Below are 17,197 nucleotides of genomic sequence, written 5' to 3' on the forward strand. Positions count from 1 at the left end.
CATTACAAATGAATCATCCTTTAAACTGAGCTTGTCTTTTCCAGGTTAGATTTCCAGATATGTCTGAGGAAAACTGTAGTTTGCCTGAAAATAAAAACCATATCACTGAAATCCTTAGCCTCAAAGCAGCAAATGTCTCCTTGCACCCTCCCAATTTACACCTGAATTTTTACATTACCTCCAGTGTTTAAAAAAAGTTCTTCCTGCTATAACGAGTATTAAAAGCTGAATCCCCCCATACAAATATCCCCTGCCATATATGGGAGGTAATGTATATTGAAGCATTAAAAGAGGAAGGGCTGTTCATTAAATTTGCTCTGTACCTCCTGAACCTGACAAAGAAAGTCTGCTGCTCTCAGGAGATATGTAGGTACTTAAGCACATCAGACCTACGTCTTCCATTTAATGAACATTTACTTCCTTCTAAATGTCACTCTTGGAGAGAGCAACCAGAAAAAAATGTCACAGAAGATAACATCCCGCACGGACATGATGCAATAAAACCATCACTAGGTGCAGGTGGCAAATCATTATTCTGAATATCATTGAAGCACTTCACGTACTTCTGTGAAACAGTTGTCAAGAACCCCCAAATACAGCAACTGTTCAGTGTGAAATGATGGATTATTTTTTTTTATATTATTCTAAAAAATTTCTTGCCTGAGAGGAAATGGGAAAAAAGAAAAAGACTGTTCAGCCCCAAATTCTGTTTTAAGCGTGTTATCAGGCCATTTCATCTCTTTGCTTCCATTTCCTTACATTTAGTTATTTACCCCAAAAGGCTGGGTTTGGAATTATAATAAAGATGGGACAGATATTCACTAAGAATGTGAAGCATCACCTGAATGCTCAGTAGTATCTCTAATACGAGTCACAGATGAGCGGTACACTATACTTGGTGGCCCTGCTAAACCGTTAGAAGCAGGTAACTACCTTTCTGAAGCAGTTACAGTTTGAGTCAGTATTACCAAGTATTCAGGCAGTTCTCTCTGAATTGAAAAGTTCTGCACATCTCAGATTGAGAAATGAAACTGGGTTTTGGTGTCTGCTTCCAAATCTAGTGTTATCCTAACGGGAAGCTTGTCAGAAAAGATGATTAGCATAAATGCCCATAAATCACGACTAACCTGGTTGAATTAGCTCTTCCCTGCTGGCTTGTAAAAAGACAAGAATTTTATCTGCTTCTCAGAGAGCCAGCCTAGGAGGCATATGATATCAGCATTATAAATCTGTGCTGAAGCATGAGACAGAATAATGACAGAAGGATAATTATCACTGTAAAATTAGAAATGCAACCTTCCCGCCCCCTTCTCTGTAAAAGAAATAGTTTACTTTTTCTGTTTCATTTGTCAAAGACTTTAAACTGCACACCTGATAACATACCACTTGGCAGGAACTCAAAGGATAAGCAGATCAAGGTAACTGTCTTTAAGGGGAAAAAGATGGGTGTGAAATAGTTGTTGCCGTTTTGATACAGCTAGTAATTTAATTAATTGCTGTTACTTGCAGGTTGTAGGTAAAGCTGGGAAAAGGCTAGGAAGTATTTAGTATTTAGATGTATCCCCAAGTGGTAAAGGTGCTTGCGGGTGTCATTACAAGGACACTTTCAATTATCTTTGAAAGGTCATGGTGCTCAGGGGAGGCTCTTCAGGATGGGAAAAGAATCAAATGTTACTCCTATCCTCCTCCTTGCTCTTCTTGATGATATAGGTAACTATAGGTTGGTCAACCTCACCTCAATACCTAGAAAGGACATGGATCCTGGAAACTATTTCCAAACATATTAAGATGAAGAAAGTGATTTGGAGTAGACAGCATGTTTTTCTCTGAAGGGGATAGCCTTCTACAATGAGACAACTGGGTCAAGTAGTTGATGTCTACTTGGACTTTAGCAGGGCTTCTGTCATGCCATTCCATAACATTCTCCTTGCAAAATGGATGAAGTATGGGCTAGAAAAAGGGGCAGTGAGGTTGATTAAAAGTGGCTGAACTGCCAGGCTCAAAGGGTTGTGATCAGTGACATGGACACCACGGGATGACCCCTCAGTAGTTGTGTGTCCCAAGGGCTGACACCAGAATCAAAACTGTTTAACGTCTTCATTAACCATTGACTATAGGACAGAATACATCCTCAGAAGCTTCACAGATGATATGAAACTGGGAGGAGTGGGTGATAGAGCAACAGTTGTGCTGCCATTCAGAGGGACACGGACAAGCCAAAGAACTGGGCAAATGTGAACGTTATGAAATTCAACAACAGGAAAAGCAAAGTCCTGCACCCTTGCTTTGAGCAGAGGGTCTAGACTAGGTAACTGCCAGAGCTGCCTTCCAATTTCAGTTCTTCTGTGATTCTGTATTTAGCAGACAGTGGGAGATGGATGAAGGAGACAAATGGGACAGACTGTGACCCTGACTCTGTGAATAATTCCACTGTAATCAATGAGAATGCTTGAAACGAGTGGTGCTGCTCAGGATAAGTGAGAGTGGATCTGTTGTTTCAAGAATTATACTCAAGCATCCTTAAGCTTTTTATAAAGTCACCAGCAGCAGAAAGCACTTACAAGACAGGTATGTTCAGATATTTTTTTTTTTAAACAATGGTACTGTTAAGATCATTGTCTTTGCCAAACAATTTATGTCCAAAAGCCACAGTATGTTGCAAATAATGGAGCTGAATTTTTATGTCAGATGTTAACTCTTGGGCAATGATGTTTAGACTCAATCTCCATCCTGCTCTCAGAATGAAAGCAACAGAAGATGAATGTTTACTTAATGACTCTCATTTTTTTTTGCTCACACGATTTACATGGAATCTATAGTCTTCCCTAATGGCAGGCCACACATAAAATGCCAATAGGAGAGATCAAATAGCCATCCCTCTGTGTCCACACCTGAAATGATAAATTAACAAGAAAACAAGCTGTCCTGCATCCTTCATCCTGCTGTAGAAATAAAAGGAGAAAATAGGAAATCTGCAACAAATGCAAAAAACCAAACCTAGCACCAGTTGTAGCAGACAAGCCAAATCTACAGGAAAACAGAAGAAACACAAGTAAAATAGGTGCCTTCAGAGTAATCATGAAGGTGGTACATCAATGGCAAAATAATCCAGAGCAGAAAAGTACTTTGGGTTTAAGCATGCAATCCTAAAGAAAATTAACCCAATGAAGTATTTTTTGTTTTAAACAGTATCTCTCTCACCCAGAGACAATCACTGATGGCTATAACATTAAACCACTGATGATCATGATACTAATGAAACTATTCCAGTGTCACAATATGGATGGTAGATAAATTCCTTCAGTATTTGCTTTTGCCAATAGCAAGAATGGAGCAGATCCCTCAAAGCAATAGCAGGGTCTGTTACTCTGTTCCCTGTCTCAAAGGATCCTGCCATCCCTAATAGCCCACCTTACTCTGCACCAGTATTAGCAGCAGGAAATTAACAGAAATGAGTCTAACATGGAACTTGCTCCTGTTACACACTCCATCTTTGGTTGGTTGTTCTAAGGTTGTAAGGAGAAGGGAAGGGCAATGGAAGGTTACAAAGTGTTCTTTACTTTGTCAGGCAGAGAATATGTGTTCCATGCAGATCATTCCAGGAAAAGAAATCATAAAGATGACATATTTGTCAGAAAAAGTTCACTTATGGGAACGTAGGAACAATCAGAGCAGATGCATGGATGGATTTGCTAAATCCTTGGCTGCTCTTATTGGCATGAAGACAGTACTTACCTCCCGATAGCAAGCATTAATTTTCAAAGTAAAATGCATTTTTGTTTGCAGTAACCAAATCACCTACTGGAAAGCTGAAGTTGTGAACTTCTCATGAGAACACAGGTCAAAGCAGAGTGATGAGGACTCTACTCCTTCCAGACTCCGTAGCAAAATTCATGATGACTTCAGTGGCAAGAGGCACTGGTCCACAGGCCACAGAATATAGGGAAGTGTAAGCTATGCAGGAGCTTTTAACAATTATTCCACTAGCATTAGTTTTTTTTTATCCTTCCATTTGTCCTCAATTTAAACCTCATGGGACCATTACAAATCCAAGGTGTTAAAGATGTTATAAAATCATGATATTTGGTGAATTATGAATTAACTGATGTAAAAGGGTTTTCAACTGATGCCTCAGAAAGCCGGAATTAAAACTCACTAGCCTTGGTGACTATTAAGCAGGTATCCTTTATTGCAGCGCTGGGCACACAAGGGATCGCTCCTCCGAATGTGTGCGCCTACTGAAGCCAAATTTCTCATATTTATACAGATTAACTATACATATTCATTATAATTACCAAGGTACTTTCTGAATATATGTGGTCAAGAATGGAGATACAATAGGAAGACAGAAAGTGACTCAAAACTCCTAATGGCTTATTAAAAGGCAAAATACAATTAAAGTATTGTATTTAATATTAACTACAGTCTTAAATGCAGTCTTACATACAGTATCTTCCCATCTGACCAAAAGCATCTATAGAAAAAATGTAAGAATTATGATAGAACCCGAATTGCAAACTGTAACAGCTAAGCTGCAACCATTTTGTTCAATATCACAGCTTTTTGAAAGCTCTCCCCAGCCTAGCGCTAGATTACATTTGAAATGTAAAGTTTTTGATTAAAGCAGATGATTGTTAACCTCCCACTGCTATTGGTGAGCATTCATGTTATTTAGGAAGCCAAAAGAAAGGGAACTGCTGATGTCCCTCAAAATCTGGGGGAAACCACACCTTTTTTTTTTTTTTTTTTTTTTTTTAAGCATGAAATGGTTCAATTTTCTTACAAAACCCAGGAGTTTTCGTACTGTTTGTTTCTAGCAGGGTTATTCATAGCTGAGCAGTTCTCAAATGTCCAAGCTAAAGTTAGCAGTGTTCCATGCTCCTCATGCCAGACACTCCCTGAATTATTTTTTTATATAATAGCTATCTTCCCTTGTGGTTAACTCCTTAAGTCTCATTGTAAAACACAGGCTTACCATTTTGCCCACGCTGCACAGAAGCCCGTCCCCAAATCAAACCCTGCTCAGGGGCAGAGCCAAGGCCACTTGAACATTGTCATCATATAAACCTCATCTGTACTCAAATTCTTTGCAGCTAGTTTCTGATGGAATGGTACAGGCTAAAAACAAGAGGCAAGTTGCAGTTATATATTCCTGCAGCTCCTCCCATGCAGCAGTTTACCTGCTGTCAATAACACAACCAAAATAGTGTTTTAATAGACACCACAAGGCACTAGGCAAGACCTCAGATTTTTAGCAACATCAAGTGACTTAGAAAAAAAAAAAGACTAACACTGATCACATTTCAGGAAAAGGGCAGTGTAGATCTAAGTCAGAGAGCTGCCCAGTATTACCTTTCTTTCTAAGATCTTGAACAAATCCTTTCTTTCTGCATTGTCTACTTTTCTTTGTCTGCTTAATTGAAGTAACCAGCGTGCCCTTCAGCCAGCCTTCATCTATCTGCTGTACTTTGCAAGTAATGTCTTTGCACCAGAAACAGTCTCCAACGATGGAACAGCAGAGTGCAAGGAGACCAGCAACTTCATCTCCTCTGCAGCGCCTAGACACTGCTGCAGAAGTCCAAGTGTTTGCACAGCCCTGCTCAGCTGTGGAACACCTCCTGAACACCAGTATCCATTCGCTGGTCAAGGACTACATTTGTCGTCTTTCACCCTCACACTTTCTATTGAGCACGCTGATTTTGTTGCTCATTGTGCAAAACACAGCTTAACCAAAGAACACCACATATTAAATTAACATAGATTAAATTGCAGGTGGATCCTGCAAGACTATTTAAGAAGCTACAAGAGGCATTCCCTAAATGGATAGCTATACATTAAGAGAGTTCACCAATACATGGAGTGTAACTGAAGCATGGACTGGAGAGACACACACACAGAGCTGTCTGAGTCAAGTACGTCCTTCAAACCAAAACTGACAATTTGATATACAGCTAATTAAAAGATAGATAAAAATGAGTTTAAAACAGTTCTCTGTATCCAGGAAAGAAGACAGCCTTTGGCAGGTTCATTGCCTTTTTTTTCTTTAAACAGCTAGTTCCCAGCAACTTCATAGCTGCAGGTAGCTTACATAGGTGAATTCAAAATATCAATTTCCAAGTGTACTTTTATAAAGCATTTTTTGGGAAGAGGGAGTCTTCAAGAAGAGGAGCTATTAGAACATAACAGTTGGCAGAAGCCAGTAATTCGTCCTCAAAGGAGAAGAGACAGAGCTATTTACTGCCCTTGTACTCTAGAGCAATAATGTTCACCTGTATCTTAGGATATATAGAAAGAGGGATAATGATATGTTGATTCTTCAAACAACAATGTAAACACACAGAAAATTAAGGATAATTTGCTACCCCTGATAAATTTAGTCTGGGACACCTCAGATTTACTGGCATGATGCCAGATAATGTCTATTCACATCAGGCTTTGAGAAACATGAATTTTGCATTAATATTACACAATCTCATGCTTCATCTTGTTATCTGGTTGAATTTCATTAATTAGACTTGCATTTCACTGATATGCTCTGTATTTATTCCTATTACAAATGTAACTCACTATCTGATACACAGGCTATGTAAAATGTGCAAAGCTAAACATTTTGGCTCAGTCGTTAGCTTTTGGCTTTAATAATCTGCTATTGTTCTGTTGAAGATAAGATTGCTCAACTATGTATATATTTAGAACCTAAATGTCATGAAGGGGTCATAAAATTGCCTTTGTTTGCCCAACACATACTCTACTTTGCCCAGGAAATTCTCTCTGCAAATACCTGTATACAGATCTACACCCACCTGCTCCCCTCTCACTGTGGGGACAGTACCTGTATGAGGGGGCATGCCAGGCCAGAGAGGCAGCAGAGGTCTTCCTAGAGTAATCTCATCACAGGAGGCTAATAAATAATACTCAGTCAATGTCACAACATAGAGCTAACCGGGCATTGAGTCTATAGGCCCCTTCACTGAATAACCATAGCTATCATTTTTTTTTAGTCCTAGCTGTATCAGAGCTTCTTCAGATCATCCAGTATCTTCCACATGCTAAAGGAATACAGGCACATACATGCATGTGGTAAATTAGCCAGTCAATAGTTCAGAACATTGTCTAAAATACAAAACCCAAATGCATATAGGCAATTATGTCAAGCAAGCATTTAAAGATGGTTAAATGAAAAAATAAGCAAGAAAACAGGTTCATTAGGGAATAAATAGATATATGCCATTATTCAAGGCAGATTAATTAATCTTGGCTACCCAGTGGGTATCTGGTATTTTACCTCTCACATTCTGAAAGAAAAGGTATGTAAGCTGTTATATGTTATACCTTATTTTCAGGGCAAATCTTAGTGTCTACAATGTACATTCGCTACACTACACTTCCTATAAAAAGCTTTGACCCTTTGCACTAGCAGCTTATTTGTTTTCCTTACAATTTAAACATTGCTTGACTCTATCATCTGGTATGTCACAAGGGACTGCATTAGGCGAGCATACTGTTTCTCAAAAAATTTCATGGTACACTGGCATATTTCTGGTTGAAGGTGTTACATACCCATTTAGTAAATATTTTAGGAACCTTGGAAGTGTAGCACTACTGTTTCAGAGTCTCAAAATTTCCTTTCTTAACACACTGTTAGGGAACCATAACATCCATTCCTCTCAGGCAGTCTTCTCCAGGCACAGAGCAACTCTGATGGCACTGAATTTCAATTTCAGAGATGGAACTGTACCTCAGAGACTAAAAACTGCTGAGGGTAGCAGAGCAAATTTATCATCCAGAGCACTTTTAGCATGTGATGCCAGGCAAACTTTGTGTTAGCCACATGGCTGCTGGAGCAATGCAGCTTGCTGTATTAATAGAACATACTCAAGAATCCAAATCTTAGCATTCTTTTCTTTCTTTTTAGCTCCCAAGCATTCGGGGGAGCCTTTACATCAATCTGAAAGTGGGGTTTTCTCGGTGATGAAACTCTCAGTAAATTGCATCAATTTACAGTAGCCCAGTCTAGCTGGAGCAAAGCTATAGAAGACATTCCTATTTTGACTTAAAACCCCTGTATGCCATGTTAGACAAAAAACCTAAGTAGATACAGCACAATAGTAGTGATGTCGGTAGGCACTACAGAACTAACAGAAGCAGATGTCCAAAAATCCTTCAGGTAATGCCTATATCTTAAGCCTACTCTTTCACAGACTACAGCAGAAAACGTGGTTGTAGCCCTGAAAAGATTATTTGCCAAGTTGAATTTGCCCCGTTGTGGTCACTGGTAGTATTGTGTGTTCCAAATTATTTGTCATGGTCTCTAAATTGAGAGTTTGTCATAGCGGCAAGATATTGCGAAGCTTATCATCAACTTAAATCAAGTCATACACTAGAAGCATACTTGCATATACTTTGCTGTTTGTCATCTGTACTTGAAAAATCTTAGGTGAACTTAATCTGTTGCAAGTGGTTGAGCAAAACAAGCTTAATACATCAATTAGTACTGTGAAAACCACCAGTGTTTGTGTTAAGACCGGCTGCTTACGGAAATTACCACCTTCTCTCTGTGAAAACCAGCACCAGCCTCTACAGGAAGTACTTTTACTGGAGCTGAACACAGTCGTGAACACGTGAAGCCCACCAAACGTGACTGCAATTTTCGTAGGAAATCGATTTCTTCCAAAAAAATCCCCCACTCAATACACAAATGAAGTAACTAATCTGTGCCAAGATGTCAACTTTCTCCAGGGAGGGAATGTATATATGACTTCAAATTCTCTTCATGGAAGACACCTACTTTGGCCATCAATCTAGTCCATATATTGCCCCACAGATCAGTGTAACAAACAATGTTACACTGGGAGTTGCACTTGCTCCAGCCACCTAGCAATTTGACGAGTCCATAGGGAAATACTTGCAGAGAGATGGAAAAACATGAAAATACAGTATGTCGATGCCTTGGAACACACACACACACACACAAAATGTTGTGTGTGTAAATTTTAGCAAACCTCTAATTTCACTGTATTATGGCTACTTTAATCCTAGAGAAAACATGTCAACCTTGAAAATGAGGCCTTGATAAGCATGAGAGCAAAATGTCTCAGCAATTTAAATTTTAAACAGCAGTTTCTAATTATGTAAAATTGTCACAACATTAAATGCAGAACCATATTACACCTGAAGAAAGTACCTTTGTCTTTGAGATGAGCGGCACCATCCATAAATATGGTCTTGAGCAGTTGCTTTTGCTTGACCAGTATTTAGAAAGGCAAGATACTAATTACAAATGAATCTTATCCATTTTATCTTTTCGTCTTTTAAAAATCATTTAAGAAGAAATAAAAGATTCTAGGTAGGGAATATTAGACGTAGTCATTTGGGAAGGGTCCTATGCCAAAAGCAATGGTTCTGGTAAGAAGCAACTGAAATTTCCTTAGCCATTAGCACTGCAGTAGCCTTCAATAGCAGGGCTGTCATGAAGTTCTAAACTTTTAAAACTTCCAAATATTGGACTGTACAGTGTACCATGAGATTGATTCAGCTTTGTTTTTCTTCATCCTGGCTTTTAAATATGTTTCACATACTCCTGACTGCAGCAGGAAGTAAAAAAAAAAAAAAAAAAAAAAAGCCTTGGACTACTTATATAAGCAAAAAATTGCCCCAGGAATTTGCAGATGTGCTGAATTCACTACCTTTCCCTTATGGTTCAATATCAAGAAAGGTTACTCAAGCATTACAAATTACCATATTGAAGGCAAAGACAGCAATGCAAATACAGTAGTAACTTCAAAGGCAACTCTGGGTAAATATCCAGCCTAATGTTTGACCCTGCTCTTTCCTCCATCTCGCTATATTGTGGTGGAAAGAAAGTTATTTATTTTTTTTTCAATCTGAGACTCTTTGTAGATAACAGATTGCCTTCCTTCCTCCTCCCAACCTCCAATTTTTTCCTCTATTTTGTTTTTTAAGGGGAAGACTATCTACATCTGAGGGTGCATCTATCAACAGTCTCACCCTTTGATTAATCGGGTGAGAAAGACACCGACTGATCACAGGAAAGTAGACTCGGAGATGTTGCAAAGATGTTCTGTGACTTGCAATACCATACAGTAACTTCTCTCTGTGAGCATACTTCAAAGTGAAGTGCGGCAGCAACACCAGTCACAATGGAGGAAACACATTTGTAACCATGTTCCTCCACTGAAAGGCTACCAATATAAAACTAAACCACGAGAACAAATCAGTGCAACTCTATGCAGTTTACATGTGTACATTAAACACACACCCCCCTTTCATGACAGCCTGATTTTAGTTTCAATGGTCTTAATCATCACAGTTGTTTTAAGCTAACCTTTTTTAGAAAGTAATTTTTCTCTTGTGATATCTCTGAGAAAAATACAATCTGGCACTTTCTCCCTCCTCACCACCAATAAATAGTGGGCTAACATGAAGCCTTCGCCAAAAGAAATCAGAAATCTGTCCTCCTCCTCTACCACAACTGACTTCACATTACTAGGAAAATGACTCTTCCAGAAAGCGGCATGCCTGTCATTGAAGCAACTAACTCTCTAAGCAAGGACTTCTTTGGCTCCAGGCAATAATAGTGGCACACATATTCACAAATTTCGTATGATTTTTGTAAGTTTTTCATCATAATTCAACTGCCTAGAAGAAGTGTAAATAAACACCATCCATTTAGCTACATAACGCTCTTTCTCACTGTTCCTCTGCATAAACAAAGTTTACACCAACCTTTATACAAACTAGCAAGTGTCCATAACTGTCATAACAGGACCAAGAGTCATTCTGTCATCTCTGTGTACAAAGAAGTAGGGGTTACTCCTGTGCTTTACCGAATCAGCTTCTGTAGCAAAACACGTGGCTCTAAGCAGTGCTTAAATATTAAACAGACTTTCATCTGCCCTAGTCACAAATCTGTGTTTTTGCAAACTCTCTCATCACTGATCTCAACAGACATTAGGGTCTCATAAGTGCCTAGACCACAAAAACGATCATAGACTTCTCATCACAGATTTACTTCTTGGCTTTCAGTTTCTTTGTTCCAGTTTGAGACCCGGTATGCTCTTCAAATTCCTACTAGCATAATGGCTATGGCTAGGAATATCCACAGCTCTATAATCCCATCACACAGCCAGTTTCATGGGGTTAAAATGCAGGATCAGCCAGTATTTTAACTGGCTGTCTTCCACTTGGGGAACTTTTATATGCACTCTTAAGAAAATGTGACTCCTAAAATAGTATAAGGTTCTGATCCATTGGGATATAAAACCCATGCAAATGACTTTCTATTCAGAGTACATACTGAACACATATTCCTTTATTTCAAGAGAACATCACATCACCATCGACTAGTTTTATTTTCTGTTGTTTTTTTTCTTTTTTCTTTCTGATTAAGTCGCTGTACAAACAAATTGTACAAAAGAGGGCCCTTTGCCTCAGAGGTCTTGCCAGCCTGGAAAAAGCCACTGCAATGTAAGACTTTCATTATAAAACAGTCAATACATTAAGTGCTACTGTTTCCTTGGGAACATGTGAACAGCAACCTCAAACTGTTGTTAACACTGTCACTGCATCACTATCCCTGTAGGGCTACCATGGTCCATATTCATACAAAGCCAATTAGAGAACACAAAGAATCATGGATGCTATATGCGGTGGGAAGCCTTTTTTCTTTTGATAAATCTCTCTTCTGGTGGAAAAAGGCTGTAATCCAGCCTGCTAAAATACTCGAGCAAAATGACACTGGCTGTTTTCCATATGGCTCCACAGGAACAAGCATTAATCTAACTCATCCCATCTCCTACTGTGGTCATGTATATGACAGCATTTGTAAGCCACACAAAGCATTAGAGAAGTTAAACTCTGGAAACATTAGCTCAAATCCTAAATTTGACAAAACTCAAGTTCTTATTGGCATTTCCCATACAGAGTCCTATCCAGACTAGGCACAATGATCTGCTATAAACTTATTTTAAGAAATGCAGGAATGCTACTGACCTGGACAGATGCATGTGCAAATTCTGGGGAATAAATTCAATACTTATGGTATTACTGCTTGGGACCTGTGGCTCACAATCACGACTATTTCACTGATAAAAAAATACAGAGCAAGCAGTGAAAAGAAGGATACAGCAACGTATCTTTACTTTTACTTACATACTGTATTGGGTTAAACTATTCCCTCTTAAAGACTTCACCCACTTTAATTGCCAAATTTACAATCATTCCCTGAACTTTCAGGTTCATTCCACTATCAATGTTTGAAAAAATTTCCATAGAAATAAACAAACAAGAGGCTGGAATTACAGGCTAACCCTGCCTCTTCTCAGTGGTCCCGTGCCATGTTGAGAAGCACATGTTGTTAAAAAGAATCATTATGCCCTCATTATTCAGTCCCATTGACACATTACCTGCCTCCCTAATCCTAATGAAGACTAATGAGGCAAAACATTTGGATCTGATGTTTACTTCTCTGTTTATGGAAGCTGTCTTTCATTTTATTCTCTTTTCTGAGATGCTGATGCTTGTTTTGACAATAATGAGTGTAAATCTGCACAGGTCAGAACAACACAGCACTCAGATTTATGTCTTCCACATGAGATTTCAACAACAGTGTCGTGCCTTTGTCAATGCCTGAATTAGTGCTCCCTCTCCAGTATCTCAGCATACTGTACTTTATAGCTGTCCTAGCCCTGCCTCACAAAGAAAGGAAGTGAAAATTATAGAGGAATTGTTCCTTCTGAATGGGATGTCAGGATAGCTAGCAATGTGAATTTTATTCTAAATTCAGTAACTTGCCACACGTTGATCAATACCCAGGTGCCACATCATGCCACTGATTTCAAGACAATTCTGCTTGAAAACTGAGGACATAACACAAGCACATGTTTTTGATAGTTCTGTCACAACCCCCACTTAAAATAAATCCTTTAAATCTGAAATTACCACTCAGCCTCAGCTTTTCAATTATGCTTATTCACAACATCTCTGGACTAAGAAACTTTCTATAAAAAGCCATTAAAATTGTCAATTTTATAAATATCCAATTAACTTTCTTAATAAAACTACACAGATGTTAACATCAGAGACTGTTTTAGGTGTATGCAACCACACTGATGCAGGCAAAGCAAAAGGAGACCTTGTATTTGGCTTTATTTTCTGTGATTACACAGACTGAACTCTGCCCACAAGCAGCAGGGTTGTTTTCATATATTCATCTGAACAGCAAGATTCAATCAGCTGTTTGACAGTTCCTACATAATACCGTTTTATAGTTTTGTCCTGGTATAGAAAAGACTCTCCATTTGAGCCTTGGGCAGTCGCAAACACAAAACAGATGCACAAAGTTGCATCAGACACAAAATCTGTCTGAAGGACAGCTTCCAAATGCAACAGAAGCACCACCTCACAGTGTAAATTCACTGAAGAAAATGAAAGGACAAGTAAAACAGCAGAGAACAAGAAGAGAGAATGTGGTTATTTATGAAACTTGTGGGAAAATGCAGTGTTTTTCCTGCACATTACCACTTTGACTCCAGTCCTTAAGAACACCCAATGGGAAGATCACGAGATGGCTCAAAATCATTCAAAGGCAACAGAGTCTACTTCAGTCTACAGTACTAGAGCTAAAAGGAACTAGGTACCTACCAGCTAGGAGCTGGTAAGTAATGCACCCTTCTACTCTAATGCTGGCAATCCTCCCAAAACTGGTTTGAAACAAGTTAGTGGGATAACATGACAAAGCAATCTCCAATCTTATGTCTCAAAGGCCAACTCCTCCATATAAACACTGGACTGCCTGCTTACAAGGGTCTTTTCTAAGGTCTTGTGTTTGAGGTGTATATTTGTGTGTGATATGGGTAAATTGCCACTATTTTTCTTAGATCATACTACATTTCACTTAGCTAGGAAAGCTTTTAAAGAGGTTGAATACAGTCAATAAGTCTCAGCAGGGAGGTTAAAGTTTGGTAGACTGTATGTAGACCTCAGGAACCATGGAAATAGAGTGAAAACAGTCCCTTGCTGCTTCCCATGTTCAGGGAAAGGTTACTCCATCTCTCATCTCTAAGTGCAGAATCTGGCAGTTTCATGAAGGAGAGCAGGTAGTAAAGAAACAACCTAACCATGCAGTGTGTACACACAGTTCTGACTGAACCAGCTTCAGCCCTTCCACAGCAGGCTAAGCAGTTGCACCTCCAGCTATACCTCACAAGGTGAACGAGGCCCATGAGTTGCCTTGAAGAGACTTAGTTAGCGGTACATGGCACGCACCAGTGCTTCACCACTCAATACAACTCTTCATGTCAAACTGGAACATTCACATTTAAAGCTCCTGGACTTTACTGCCTAAATGAATTGAACATGCAATGGAAATTTTAATCAACAGTTCATATGAAAAGTAAGGAGCCTGAGTGCAATTCAACTTACACTATTGTTGGTGGATACAACTGCATTTCACAGCAATTTTCAAGATCCTGAAATGTGCCTTTATTTGCAATTGAAATTAAAGCTTTTCAAACCATTTTTCATTAAATGGAAAGTATGTCAAAACATACATTTGTGGCCTGAAATTTGAGTTTACAATTCAAATAAGGAGTGCATGAGTGTGGATCAGGTAACAATATAACACTAATCTGCACTGGGGCAGATTCTGGGATTGAAACTCTGTTCCTGATCAGCAAGAGCCAAACACAAAATCACAGAATCACAGAATAACAAGGTTGGAAGAGACCTTTGAAGATCATCGAGTCCAATCATTCCCATCCTATGCTAAACCATATCCCTAAGTACCTCATCTACCTTTTTTTTGAACACATCCAGGGAAAGTGACCCAACCACCTCCCTGGGCAGCCTGTTCCAGGCCCTGACAACTCTTTCAGGAAAAAAATTTTTTCTAATATCCAATCTAACCCTGCCCTGGCACAGCTTCATGCCATTTCCCCTTGTTCTATCTTCTGTCACCTGGCTGAAGAGACCATCGCCCACCTCTCTACAACCTCCCTTCAGGTAGTTGTAGGTCGTGATAAGGTCTCTCCTCATCCTCCTCTTCCCCAGGCTAAACATCCCCAGCTCCCTCAGCCGTTCCTCATATGATTTGCCCTCCAGAATTTCTGCATAACCATGAGCTTCTGTCCCTCTTTCACCAAGGAAAAAAACCACACGTATCCACAACAGGTTTGGTTTATAATATGACATACCATTCCAGTTGTATCATTTACCGCAGTTTTTATATAGCTAGAAAGAGTTCCCACATCAAAGACAACAGGAGAGACAAACCCTTCAAAAACATGAGGGGGGGTGACTGTGAGAACTATGTAAGTTGCAGGCTGTGTATTTCCAAACTAAAATGCCTCCGTACTGAAGTTTTTAGCCAATAAGCAGATGTTGTCAGTGGGGATTCTTAGCAGTGATTACACAAGTTTGATTTCCAACCAGAGAAGCCAGGACAGGACTTTCCCCCAAAGGCCTGGTCTGAAAAAATCTTTTAGTCTGCCAGTAATTGATCATTGGGAGACTAAATAAAGCCAGCAGTTGCATGCTACTGCTTTTCACAGTCACACAAATACAAGGGACATTAGCCATTGTGACAATTCCATATGTGCTTTGCAGTTTGACAAAGTCAACTAGTAATTTCTTGTCTTTCCAAAAAGAGGTTGCAAAAATCAATGAATCTCACAAAGTATAATAGGAGCAGATATTATCAACTGGCAATGGGTAAATTTCAATAGGTCGGTTTTACATAACCTACTATGCTACTAGAGGAGATCTCAGTTCTCACCTTCATAATGTTAAGCTCAACAAATATGAAGACCAAATGTGTTTAAAAACCTGCTTGTACGTAAAACAAATTTTCAATTATAAAATGCTGGTTTATTTGAATCACTTCATCAATCTCAATTATCAATTCTCACAGCTGCTAACAAATCTCTGATTTAATAGTGGTAAATGGTAGAACTAGTACAAGACTATATTCTTGGTTGTATTGAAAGTAGATGGAAATTATGTTTGAGGGAATCAGATTATACTCTACAAACAAGCAATGAAAAGCTTGTACAGTGATTCTTACAAGCACTGAACCATTTTCTGATGGGGTTTCATTTTCTAAGCTTTGCTTTGTCATGACTGTGGAGTCTGTTAGGTATACCCAGTCACCCAGGGCTGAAGCAACCTTACTTACATTTCTTTATGAAAATGTTCTCAAATGAAGACTATCAGAGCCACCCAGAGCCACTCAAAAGCTAGCAATCAACCTAGTCAGTCTAATATTGTGTCTCCAACAAGCTGTTATCAGAACTGTCAGGTCTTAAAAAGCTGTAGTAGGTAACTGTAGATTAGGCAGCCTCTTTCCCGACATCTCAACTAAAGATTTCCTGTTCCCTAAGGCACAAGGAAAATACATCTGCCTTTCAAATTTCAACAGCTTCATTAAGCAACCTTATAGGCTGAAGAAAGCTGCAAAGGACATAACCTAGATCATGCTGTTTAATCCTGAAGTCTCTGGTGAAACCCACTGCAGTTTATTCCAATTCCTTTTGGATATCATTTTATGGTAATATAATGAATGTACACACAGGGGTGAAATACTTTGAAGAGCTCAGATACAAGCCTGTCCCCAAGGAAAAACAATTATCTGAATCATGGCCTAAATACTAACAAATACGAGAAGTTCAACATACCAATTTTTGCTCTTATTTATGCAATCAGGTAGAAAATTATCTTTCGTAAGACTGCAGAGTTTTCCCCCAGGTGCTCTTTCAGCATTTTTTTTCCTCCTTGAAAATGCTCATAAAAAAAAAAAGTCTAACACAAAATTACCAAGATTCTGATTATGAAAAGATGGTGTGTGGGAGCAAGAGCACACTGTTTTAAAATAGAGCTCGATTTGCTTGTTTTGTGCCTAGAGGGGAATAAAAATGAAAGAAAGTAAACAAACAAAAATTAGAAGAAGTCTTTTTTCCTCCCATTGTTTCCTTTTAGCTGAGCTGATGAGATGAGTCCAGCCAGGCTCTCCCCATCTACCTTTTCTCATCCGTTTCTCTTGTGGGAATACTGATCAAGCAGGAGAGGCTTTGAACTTATGCATGCTCCTCTTTCATCTAAAGCTTCCACTGTGGTATTAAAGAATACAAAACACACATACATTTAAAAGGAAAAAGAAAAAAAAAAAAGAGTCTGTTTCAAC

The sequence above is a fragment of the Gallinula chloropus genome (assembly GCF_964237585.1).
Source record: "Gallinula chloropus genome assembly, chromosome: 5".
Lineage (NCBI taxonomy): Eukaryota > Metazoa > Chordata > Aves > Gruiformes > Rallidae > Gallinula > Gallinula chloropus.